Source organism: Dipodomys merriami, unplaced genomic scaffold, assembly GCF_024711535.1.
Source record: "Dipodomys merriami isolate MVZ:Mamm:240054 unplaced genomic scaffold, mDipMer1.0.p SCAF_69, whole genome shotgun sequence".
Lineage (NCBI taxonomy): Eukaryota > Metazoa > Chordata > Mammalia > Rodentia > Heteromyidae > Dipodomys > Dipodomys merriami.
The window spans coordinates 4160604-4173390 of record NW_027206279.1 but is presented as its reverse complement, the minus strand read 5'-3'; the positions used below and the strand labels follow the sequence as shown (position 1 = coordinate 4173390).

Here is a 12787-nt window from a genome sequence, read left to right as displayed (position 1 = left end):
AAGATAGAGCATTCTCCCAAGTACCAAGGTAGAACTACGGGCAAAATAAAAAGCTCATCCAAGGGTCCTTTTTCAAAAACAAACATATGGATGCAGGGCAGAGCTATACTTGAAGTGAATGCAGAGGAGTGTGTGCACGGCGTGTGTGGTAGTGTGGCTGCCTGGTTGCTTATCTGGGAACATGTCAGCATTTCCCATTTCTGGTGGGCACTGACCCTCATGTGAAGCAGCATCCATCCATCCATCCACTGAAGCGAGGACGCGGAGGGGAAGGACCAGTGTGTGGGGAGGGAGAGGCCTTGGCTTGTGTGCTTCTGGCACAAACACTCCCCGGTGGCCCTGCAGTGGATGAGCTGCCTGGAGGATTGGTAGGCTGGTAAGCAGAAAATTGCATTGGAAAATTTGCTGTATCTCCATATTTAATTATAACTGCAAGGGCTAATGTTAATGGGATAATGTTAATGCTAATTAAAAATATCTTAAAGCCTTTTTTCTTGAGAGCTCATCTAAGTCCAATTAAAAAAAACAAACCAGAACAAGCCTTTTGGTAAAGTAGTTTTCAAAGTGACTCCGCAGAAAGCATCCCTGTCTTTGAGTGGCTTCTTTGATTGCCCCAGATAAGACGCTTAGCAATATACCAGCTCTGGTGATGAGTAACTCATTTGTGTGTCCTACAAAATCTCCCGACCCACCCTGCCACACTGTTTCAATTGGAAGGCCATCGTCCATGCCCCCACAGTTGGCGCTGCTCTTTCTGAGGATGCTGTAAGAATTGTGTTTGCCGAGAAAATCAGTCTGTTTTCTGATTGCTTCACTGGTCATTTTGCTAGTAATCAGTCAAATGTCTCAGGGGTTTATAAGCCATTTGGTGGGTGGAGTTCCATCGTCCAGACTTAGGCTCAGCTGGTGTTTTCCCATCCAGCCTGTTCCTCGGGCCCTTGTAAACATCAGTGGGATTATGTCTGGTGTCCTCTTGTGGATGGTGGTACAGTGACGGAAGCTCTTACAACCCAACCCACATCTCCAGTGAGCTGTCTTTTACCAGCTGACGGGCCACTCATGAGCTGAGTTTTGTTTGGGTCGGCCTGAGCAACTGTTAGGATCCCATTAACATTAGGATCGGAGGAGCTGTCCAAGCCCTTTGCAAAATCCTGTTGCCCAGGCACAAGTGTCTCCTGCTCCAGTAGCACTTGAGCTAAGGTGCCGTCGTTCTCACCACCCACCCAGATGAGCCCGCTGCGCCGAGGTGGGGAGTGCTCCCGGCTCTAGGCCTCTGGGACCTTTACTCTCTCCACTGCCTTGTCATGCATTGTGGACAGATGCTGAAGAAGTCTCTGATTCTGGGCTGGGAAGGTGGCTCAGTGGTAGAGCGCTCGCCTTGCGTGCCTGAGGCCCTGGGTTCGATTCCTCAGCACCACATAAGCAAAAAGAAAAAAGCCGGAAGTGGCGCTGTGGCTCAAGTGGTAGAGCGCTAGCCTTGAGCTGAAGAGCTGAGGGACAGTGCCCAGGCCCAGAGTTCAGGCCCCACAACTGGACCCCAAAAAAAAAAAATAGTCTCTGATTCTTCCTTTTTTTTTTTTTTTTTTTCTTTTTGGAAGACTGGATGGAGCCTCTCCATGCGCTTTATTTTATTTTATTTTGTCAGTCATGGGGCCTGAACTCTAGGCCTGGGTGCTGTCCCTCAGCTCTTCATCTCCAGGCTAGCACTTGAGCCATGCACCACTTCCAGCTCTTTCTGCTTATGTGGTATTGAGGAATCAAACCCAGGGCCTCATGCATGCAAAGCAAGCGCTCCACCACTGAGCCACCTTCCCAGGCCCTGATTCTTCCTTTTTTTGGCCAATCCTGGGGCTTTAACTCTCAGGGCCTGGGCACTGTGTGCTTCTTTTGCTGAAGGTTGCCACTCTACAACTTTAGCCACAGCTCCACTTCAGCTTTTTTGAGTAGTTTCTTAGAGATAGAAGTCTCATGGACTTTCCTGCTGGTGCCGGCTTCAAACTGTGATCCTCAGATCTCAGCCTCCTGAGTAGCAAGGATTACAGGTGTGAGCCACTGCCACCCAGCTCTATTTTTTTCTCCTACAATTCTTCCAAAGTGCATATGTAGTGATTTCAATTAGCTGCTCCAAGTCTTCCAGTGACCTGTGTGGCCTGTGAGGAGTTTTTCCCCAGCTGGCCCAGCACTAGCCTCTCCTCTGGCCAGTTCCTGACCAGCCATGCATTTTTAGTGATGTCATAAGTGTGTCAAGGAATAAATCCTGGATGCATTTGAGGAAGATGGAAGATCTGGAAGTCAGAGCATAATGCATTAAGAAGTAGCAGGTTGAGGGGCTGGCTCAGTGGTAGAATGCTTGCCTTGCATGCATGAGGCCCTGGGTTCAATTCCTCAGCACCACATAAGCAGGGGAAAAAAAGCCGGAAGTGGCCCTGTGGCTCAAGTGGTAGAGCGCTAGCCTTGAGCTGAAGAGCTGAGGGACAGCACCCAGGCCCAGAGTTCAGGCCCCACGACCAACCAAAAAAAAGGCCGGGGCGGGGGGGCAGGTTGAGCCAGGTGCTAGTGGCTTGTGTCTGTAATCCTAGCTACTTAGGAGGGAAATAACAGGAGGATTACAGCTTTGAGGCTAGTTTTGGCAGAAAATTTTGAGATGGCTTCTTAACCCTAACTGGATGCAGTAGAGCATACCTGTCATCCCAAATTACATAGGGGGCTGAGATTGGGAGGATTGTGGGCTAGGTCAGGCTAGGTCTGGATCTGATGTTAGATATTGCTAAGGCATTTGTAGATTTGTTTAGTTTTTTCTTTTTCTTTTGTCAGTCGTGGGGCCTGAACTCTGGGCCTGGGCGCTGTCCCTCAGCTCTTCAGCTCAAGGCGAGCACTCTACCACTTGAGCCTCAGCCCCACCTCCAGCCCTTTCTGCTTATGTGGTGCTGAGGAATCAAACCCAGGGCCTCATGCATGCAAGGCAAGCACTCTACCACCTTCCCAGCCTCGCATTTGTAGATTTGTTAAATATTACTTCTATGAGTGTAAAACATTTTAAATTTTTACCAGCAATGTGTAAAATGCTTGTTTCTTTGGAGTGTTCCCCCCTCCCCCTCTCTCTCAAATACTAGTTGTCAAGATCTGGTGCTTTATCTGGTTAAGGTCTGATATGCAAATACTGCTCCCTTCAACACATCTTTTTTTAACTCTGGGCTTGGGCGCTGTCCCTGTGCTCTTCAGCTCAAGGCGAGTGCTCTACTGGTTGAGCCACAGCACCACTTCCAGTTTTCTAGTGGTTTATTGGAGATAAGTCTCACGGACTTTCCTGCCCGGGCTGGCTTTGAACCTTGATCCTCAGATCTCAGCCTCCTGACTAGCTAGGATTACAGGCATGAGCCACTGGCGCCCGGCTCCTTCAACACATCTTTTAACATTTTTTAAATGAGAAGTTTCTGGGTTGAAATACTGGAAGTATTCAAGCTAAAATCCAGGTGATGTTTCTTTGATGTGCACTGATGTCACATTTCTTACTGGGCATACCATTAATCTCAGGTATTAAGGGTGAGGAATGATAAATGGGGGTTGTCACAAATCTTTAAAAGATTTTTTTGCGAAGTTTTATTAAAGATTTAGTTTCTTTGTCACATTGTCATTGTTAGTTTCATAATTAGATTAATTCACACACTTCATATTACACGTGAAGTAACTCTGTAGCATATAGTTCCAGAAAAATACTTACTGTCAAGTCTATGCTGTTTCATGGCTGATAAACTTCACTAGCTGTACAATTGCATGGACAGTATTTGGAAGCTTTCTGTCTAGAGTTGATTAACTTTTTTTAGTGATTATTCATTGAGACAGAATTCCTAGGGTATTCGGGAAGTAATTGGAGCAATGACTGACAGAGAGACTGTTCTCAGGAACCTCCTTTAGGCACATTCTGTTGGGGTAATTGGTATTAATTCCTTTGGTCACTCCACTGGACACCTGCTTTCCAAAAACAGTCAGTGACTCGGTATTCCATGTGCCCAGCACCACAGTAGCGAAGAATGGAATTGTGTTCATTTTTTGGGTGTGACATTAGCATTGGGAAAGTTGTGAAACACAGAGTAAATACACACCAGAGAGCAAAGTCAGCCAACGCCTTCTTGACTCAGAGTGGTGTATCCTCACTGATGAGAAGATCTGTCAGACCTCCAGCTATCTGTATGTGTGTCTGTCTCTCTTTCTCACTGCTATGTGGGGGATTGAAGCCAGGATCTTGACTATGAGAAGTATGGTCTTCCATTGGCTACATTCCTAACACAGTCTCCTTTTTGTATTGCCCTTAATTTAGCTAATTATAGGAGGTACAGTCAGGCTAATACGTAATTGTAAACTAAGATATTTTCTCAATACACACTCTAAAATTATGGCTAACTGTGGGGCCAGAGTCTGGGAGAGGAAGAACATTATTGAGAGCATTTGCCTTCACCCTGTATGTGATGAAAATGGGCCACTTAACTCCCCAGGTCACCCTTGCTTTTGTCTCCTTTGCTGGGGACATGGAGAATGCGCAGGGAAGGACAGGGGAGGACTGTGTCTGCCTTCTCTGTCTTGGCATGTCAAAGACAGTGATTCGTGGCTAAGACAGCTTTGAAGCTCTTTAGCCTGGACCTGCCCTGAACCAGGATTTTTACTTTAAAATCCTGTCTACATCCTTCTTATTGTGTGTCTGCTCCTCCACTGGTGGAAAACACTAGTTCCTTCCATTGTCACTCATTCGCACTTACCAGTGGGTGGATAGTTTGTTATACTATAGTGTTTTTGGTGAAGTATTGCTTTCAAGGCTAAGAGCCAAGCAATTAATGGAAGTGGCTCTTGCACTCACTTTAATCATTGGTGTGTAATTAGCAGAAATAACAACGCTTGTTCATTGTGGCAAAACATATGATCTACTCACCCTCATATAACCATTTTTTTTTAAGTTTCTGGTTCATTAGTGTTAACTATAGTCACATTGTTGTATAATCTCCAGTACTTTCTTGCCTTGCAGAATGGAAACTATGCCAATCAAATAACTTCTATTTTTCCCTTTATCCAGCCTCTGACAACACCCACCCACTTTTTATCTGGATGAATTTGACTACTTCAGATGTGTCCTTCATAGAAGTAGAATCATACAGTACATGGTTCTTTGTGACTGCCTTGTTTCAACTTGGTGTAGGGACTAAAGGTTGATCATGGGCAGTGTGTGGCATGGCTCCCTTCCCACCCCCCCTTTTTTTTGTTGGACATGGGGCTTGAACTCAGAGCTTGGGTGCTGACCCTGAGCTTTTTCCACTCAAGGCTAGTGCTCTACCAATTGGAACCACAGCACCACTTCCAGTTTTCTGTGGCTAATTGAAGAGTGTCACGGACTTCCCTGCCTGGGCTGGCTTTGAGCTGCAATCCTCACATCTCAGCCTCCTGAGTAGCTAGAGTTATGGACTAGTCGCCAGCACCTGGCTCTCCCTTCCTTGTTAAGGTAGAATCATATTCTGTGTACATACCCCATTTTCCTTACGCTTTCACTTGCCAGTAATACTGAGGCCACTTTCCCTCCTGGCTGTTAGGAACAGCGTTGCAGTAAGCCTGAGTGTGCTGCTATTTCTTTCAGTTCTTTTGGAGATCTATTCAGAAATGGGCTTGCTGGGTCCTTTGGTGGTTCTGTCTTTAGTAGTCTGACTGTTTTCTAGCAGCCCTGATCCTTCACATTCCCACCCACAGTCTACACGGGCTCCAGTATCTCCGTGTCCGCCTCTCATCATTTTCCTTTTCTTAATTTTTAGTTTGTAATTGATATGTAATGCTTGTGTTTATGTGGGTGACACTATCATAATTTAATGCCTAATGTGTAATGAACAAATATTTGCTCCTCAAATATTTATCATTTCCACGTATTGGTAACCCATACAATATTTTATATTTGTTATTCTACTAACAATACCTATTAGTAGAATAACAGGATTTTTTTTTTTTAGTTTCTGTCATCTGCCAAGTATTATTTTAAGTGTTATAGATTATAGTGGCAAATAGGACACTCAGATAAATCTACTTAGTTAGCAACATTCAATAACTCACACCTATGACCCTAGCTTCTTGGAAGGCTGAAGTTGGGAGAATCATGATCCAGACCACATCAGGCATAAAGTTTGCAAGATCTTATTTCAACCAATAGCAAGTGGAGCACAGTGGTGTGTGCCTGTCATCGAGCCATGGAGGAAGCATAAATAGGAGAAGGATGATGGTCCAGGCTGGCTTGAGCAAAAAGTGAGACCCTATTTGAGAAATATCTAAAGCTAAGAATGATTTAGAGGCTTGCTTAAGTGGTAGAGTGCCTGCGTAGCAATCATAAGGCCCTGAGTTTAAACCCCAGTACTACCACATCCAAAACTACCTAAATAAGACTTGTGTTGTTTGTCCAGTGCTCAGAATAGTTTTTGTTTTTCTTTCCAAAATCAGTATCTGAGCCGGGCGCTGGTGGCTCATATAATCCTAGCTACTCAGGAGGCTGAGATCTAAGGATCGCAGTTCAAAGCCAGCCCAGGCAGGAAAGTCTGTGAGACTCTCATCTCCAATAAACCACCAGAAAACTGGAAGTGGCGCCGTAGCTCAAGTGGGAGAGTGCTAGCCTTGAGCTGAAGAGGTGAGGGAGAGCGCCCAGGCCCAGAGTTCAAGCCCCGTGACAGACAAAAAAAAAAAAAAAATCAGTATCTGCTCCTTTTGCTCATTGACTTTTATCCCTCGAATCCTCTCATAGTAGTTTTGATCTGATAACCATTCTCCTTGTTTTGTCTAACAATTAAACTCTGATATTGTAGATAGATAGATAGATAGATAGATAGATAGATAGATAGATAGATAGATAGATAGTATTGCTGGGTGAGAGTATAATCTGGGTTTGGGCCACAGGGAAAATCTAATAGGCCCATTTGAGGTTCCTTATGTCTTTATATTAGCAGCACACTTTAACTGCCTGAGTTGGTAGTTGTGGATTAGTTCACTCTACAAATGAGCTACTCTGACTAGCTTTCAGATCGTTTTGCAAAAATCTTAGCTCCTACACTAGGATGACTCCTACATTCAAAGAAGGCTAGACTAGACTTCTTGAAATTCTTTGCCTGGCTAGGACTTAAGTCCCAGGTAGAAAATAGGTCTCAGTGGTTGGTCTAGAAAGTAGTATAGAGAAGGGATCCTAAGGTTTTGTAAAGGTCACTGAAGGAAAAGGGGTTGTAGCAGATTTTTCTGTGTTTGCGCTGTGTGTGTGTGAATGGTAGTGTTTGCGCTGTGTGTGTGTGAATGGTAGTGGATGATGTGCTTTATATGTGTTCAAGGGCCATTTGGAAACTTTTCAAACAAAAAGCCATTGCCCGACTACTTAAAGATAATAAAAATATTTTTTAAAAAGAAGCATTGCCTTCATGATTCTCTTTATGAATTCTCATAATGGCTTTGCAACCTCATTTTTTTCTTCTGGCTAGCAGGAAACACTAGACCAGAAGAAGAAGGACAACATAAAATTAAAAAATAGGTCTGTCCTTTCTTTCCATATACATCTGTGGATTATTATTGCCTGTGGGCTGAATCGGATTCTCTGGCCTTATGGTACCCCTGGGCCACAGTACCAACAGGAGACATTCAGGGCAGAGAGCAACCAAGGGAGTAGTTATAGTTAAAGGTTTGATGAGGTGACAGAGCTGGAAATCCTTTTTTGGTTCTGGTCTTCAGTCACTGACATTTCAGAAACAAAACATACCTGAGACAATAGGTGACTGGAAATGACACCAAATCCTTCATATGATAAAATATGTGCTTTAAAACATGTTCCTCCAAGTCTGTGTTCCGAGAAAACCATTCCGGTGCTTGAAATTGCAGTTGCTATGACAACTGGGGCTGCAAACCTGCTGATGGTTGCCTGCAGGGAAAATAAGAAGTGATGTTAATACATGAAGACCAAGTACTGACTTTAAAAATGAGACGGAAAGGAGGGTAATGGCTCAAGAGGTAGAGCACCTCCTACGAGCTGCAGTCCTGAGTTCATTCCCCAGGACTGCATAAAAAAGGAGACTCGTGTCTCAGAGGAAATCAGTCCTTATTATTCCATGCCCACCTGCCTTTTGCTATAGGCTATTCAGTTATCTTTTTTGAGGGAGGGGGACTTGAACCTCAGGGCTTGAACCCTCCCTTGACTTTTTCGTTCAAGGTTGCCACCCTACCACTTAAGCTACATCTCCGCTTTTGGCTTTTTGAGATCCTGAAGTTCAAGAAATGGCATTACAGGTATACGACAAACAGAACCAGCCAATTTTTCTATCTTTAAAGTAGATAATGTGGCCCTACTGCTGGCCCCTCTGCTGCCAATGTTCCTCTTTTCCTGGGGGCCTCTTGCTTGGCTGAGCATGTCTCCCCGCCTGTGGTGGTGTTCCCTGGTGCAGGTGACACAGGCTCTCAGGAGCTGGTGGTATGACTAGCGGGGAGAGCATAGGAAACTTGATGTGTCCAGGTTTTTCTTATTCACTCCTGAAAGTCCTGCATCCCACCCCTTCCCTCCTCTCCTAAGCAAACCAGGATGATTGGCACACCAGGAGAATCTGAGCCAGCTCAGCACCTCTTCTGGTTGGGCCTTGGGGCGGAGGAGTTTGAGAGGATGGTGTAGTGGAACTGTTGTAAGCAGTCATTCCAAGGAAAAGTATGGGGCTCTATGTAGCCTGCAGTTTTTACCCTATTCCACCTGACCTCTCTTTTCTACTATAAGGTTAGAGGTGGAGGCATATGAGGTGGGGGTGGGGATGAAGGCTCCCACTGTTCCCATGGGAACCATCTGGAAGATTTCTTGCTCTCTATGCATTGGTTTTATAGTATGATCCCGAGACTATGTGATTCATTCTGGGGTCAGTGAATAGCCTCACTGACAGGTATATTGAGTGTCTTGAGGCTAAATACATCCTTTACACTTCTTTTGCTTGAGGCTAGCACTCTGCCAGTTGAGCCACAGTGCCACTTCCAGCTTTTTCTTTTTCTTTTTTTTGGTTGGTTCTGGGGCTTGAACTCTGGGCCTGGGTGCTGTCCCTCAGCTCTTCAGTTCAAGGCTCTACCACTTGAGCCACAGCACCACTTCTGGCTTTCTTCTGCTTATGTGGTGCTGAGGAATTGAACCCAGGGCCTCATGCATGCAAGGCAAGCCCTCTACCACTGAGCCACTTTGCCAGCCCCTGTACTCTTTGGTTTTTAAGTCAGAGAATTGGGTATGCTAGGCTTGAGGTTCTACTTAGGCCTGTGATTTGCTGTTAGTCGTTTACAACCAGCTTGCTTTTAGCAAAACGAATATATTTGCTGAACTGTGAAAGGAGATAGTGGAGAAAGTGCTCATACTATATCTAGGGAGAATTAGAAAATGGGCTGTGTGTGTCTGTGTGTATGTGAGAGAGAGAAAGAGTGTAAGTGGGGGGGGGGAGAAAGAGGAGGAGGGAAGAGGGAGAGATCCTCAGAACAACACACTTCCTGTGGTTAATGGCAGCCCATTCCTGGGGAATGGTGGGCTCTGCCCAGGTGGGAAGCAATGTGAGTTCCCCTGGTGCATGAAATTGGGGCTGGTGTCTTAGGGACCAGACGCATTTCTGTGCCAGTTGCCTTTTACTCTGTCTTATTAGGGAGACTATATTCCCTGAAGGACAGTCAGTTCAAAGCCACTTTTACAGGAGATGTCACTGACTATATATTAGGGCTTCCCTCATTTCAGAAACATACCCACATTTTAAAGGATAACTTTATTGGGATATAATTTGTCATATGATTCACCTTTGTAGAGTGTACAGTTCAGTGTTTTTCCTCCATATTTCAGAGTTGTGAAGCTATTGCTACAATCAATTTTAGAATATTTTATTGCTCCAGAAAGGGCATTTCATTAGCACCGTTGTTTTCTCCAATATTCTCTTCCTCTGAGCCCTAGGTAATCAGCAGTCTGCTTTCTGCCTCTAAGGCATTGTTTATTATGGCCATTTCAAATGCAGTTATGCAATGTGTGGTCTTTTGTTACTGGCTTCTTCACAGAGCCTCCTGTTCATCCATGTTGTGGTCTCTGTCGGCACTTCATTTTATAAAAATATGATTTTATTGTTATTAAGGTGTTGTACAGAGGGGTTAGTTACATTTCTTTCTTTCACTTTACCCTAATTTCATTTTCCACTTAGTATATTGTGAATACTATGACAGCGTTTGTCCCTCTCTTTCTGTATCCCCTTTGCCTCACTAAAAAAAAAAAACAAACAAGCTGGGCGCTGGTGGCTCACGCCTGTAATCCTAGCTACTCAGGAGGCTGAGATCTGAGGATCGCGGTTCAAAGCCAGCCCGGGCAGGAGAGACCATGAGACTCCTATCTCCAATAAACCACCAGAAAACTGGAAGTGGCACTGTAGCTCAAGTGGTAGAGCGCTCGCCTTGAACTTATGAGCTGAGGGACAGTGCCCAGGCCCAGAGTTCAAGCCCCACGACCGACAAAAAAAAAAAAAAAAAAAAAAAAAGAGAAAAAACCAACAACAACACTGCTTCTTTTTTTTGCTATTTTTTTTTTTGGGGGGGGGGGTCCAGTCGTGGGCCTGAACTCTGGGCCTGGGCACTGTCCCTCAGCTCTTCAACTCAAGGCTAGCGCTCTACCACTTGAACCACAGCACCACATCTAGCTTTTTTCCTTTTGCTTATGTGGTGCTGAGGAATTGAACCCAGGGCCTCAGGCATGCAAGGCAAGCGCTCTACCACTGAGCCACCTTCCCAGCGCCCCCATTTTTTATAGCCACATATTTCATTGAATGGATATACCACGTTTTCTTTGTTTGTTACTAAATATCCAGGTTAGCTGTTACAAATAGTGCTGCTATAAACTTCCTTGTGTAATTTTCTATGTGGTATATCTTCATTTCTCTTATGTATATGCACATCCCTTGCTGGCCCTTTGTCCCAGTGGTCCCCAGAGATTTCTCTAGGTATGGAGGTAGAATCTCAGTGTCTGCCCAGTAGGACTCAGGCTAGTGGAATGAACAGACAGGCCAACAAGGTAGGGTGGGATGTGGAGAGGCTGCTGTAGTGCACAGGAAGAAATGTACATTCTACCTGGATCCTCAAGAAAGGCATTCAGGAGATATGTGGGCCTTGAATGTTGACGGATGGGGAGGAGTTTTAATAGGCAAAGGGCTCCAGAAAAGCAGAGCCCATTCCAGCACGACTAAATAACGTGTACAGAAGCCAGGAGATATTTGATAGCTCCATCCACTCAACAGGCTGGACTGTAGTGTGTGCACACGTGTGTGTGCTGCCGTGCTGATGAGACTCCAGGGTCCATGCACATGGATGTGTGCCATGCACATGGATTTGGGGAGAGATTCCTTCCTTTCCTTCTTCCCTTCTTCACTTCTTCCCTCCCTCCCTCCTTTCCTTTCTTCTTTTGTTTTTGATTTTGTTTCAATTTTTGTTTTTAAAGCAGGGTCTTGGTAGTTAGCCTCTGACTTAGAATTTATAAGCTGGCTTAGAATTTGTAACCCTCCTACCTCTATCTCTCTGGCCCTGGGTACTATTATTTCTTAAATTGGGTTGTGTTTTAACATCACAGTGTTATTTAAGTCAATAGAGTATCTTAGAATTGAGAAAGCATTGCTGAAATTTAAATCTCTGTAACTTGTGGGCGTTTTTGCCTTTGCTGTTTGCAGACGCCAGCCATTGACACTGAGCACACAGAGTGCACTGACTTTTTAATTGACACTTGGTCTGTTGACAATAATTTTATTTTCCCAAAGTCACTCTGCCCTCTGGCTGTGCTCAGCTCTTTGCCATTGCTGCGTCTGCTCTGCATCTGCATCCCCAGACTGCTCCCTCTCCTGTCCTGCCCCTCCTGGGGTCTGCCTGAGACTGGCTGGCCTACACCCTTCCAGCCGAACTTTCCTCTGGTGTTGCTGCAGTCCCTCCAGGCAGTTGGGCCCTGCTTTCTCTCAGCATCCCAAGTGTCTACATAGTTCCCCAGCAGATGATTGGGATCCATTTAGCAAGCAATGTGCCCAACACACCGGTCAACTCATTTCGATTTTGTTTTCTTTGTTTCAGTAAACCTGATGCTTAGTTTAGAGCCCTGAATTCAAGCATTAAATACCTGTTGGACAACAACTTTTTCCTTTGCTATTATCTTATGCACAGTTCATTTATATGGTTAGTTAATATGAATTGATGGTAGTTTTTAATTTTTTTTTTTCTGTTTTTGGAGATCGGATTTTGCTGTGTTACCCATGCTAGTCTCAACCTGAGACCAGCCACCACACTCCACAATGACTCTTAGTTGAGTCATTGGGATTCTAACATCTTAAATTGGATTATGGAGAGTGTTATTAAAATACCAAGTAATGATACTCTGTTCTCAGAGCACTTTCTTTATAGCACTTGTGTTTTTTGTTTTTTGTTTTTTGTTAGTCCTAGGGCCTGAACTCTGGGCCTGGGCACTGTCCCTCAGCACATCAGCTCAAGGCTAGCACTCTACCACTTGAACTATAGCACAACTTCTGGCTTTTTCTGCTTATGTGTTGCTGAGGAATCGAACCCAGGGCCTCATGAATGCAAGGCAAGCACTCTACCACTGAGCCACCTTCCCAGACTAGCACTTCTTTTTAAGATACAGAATGCACATGTGCTAGTTTGAGTTGTATAAATTACACTAGTAGCCATAACAAGGGTTATTATCTGACTGATTGGGAATGTGTATAATTATAACACAGGCATTTATGAGGAATACAAAGTTATCTGCTGG

At 44.7% G+C, this 12787-nt stretch overlaps 1 protein-coding gene across 1 annotated transcript in view; it reads left to right on the top strand.

Annotated features, from left to right (window-relative positions):
- Window positions 1-12787, top strand: part of Gpr176 (G protein-coupled receptor 176) — a 52564-nt gene that overhangs the window by 21112 nt on the left and 18665 nt on the right. The gene's annotated exons all lie outside the window — the stretch shown is intronic.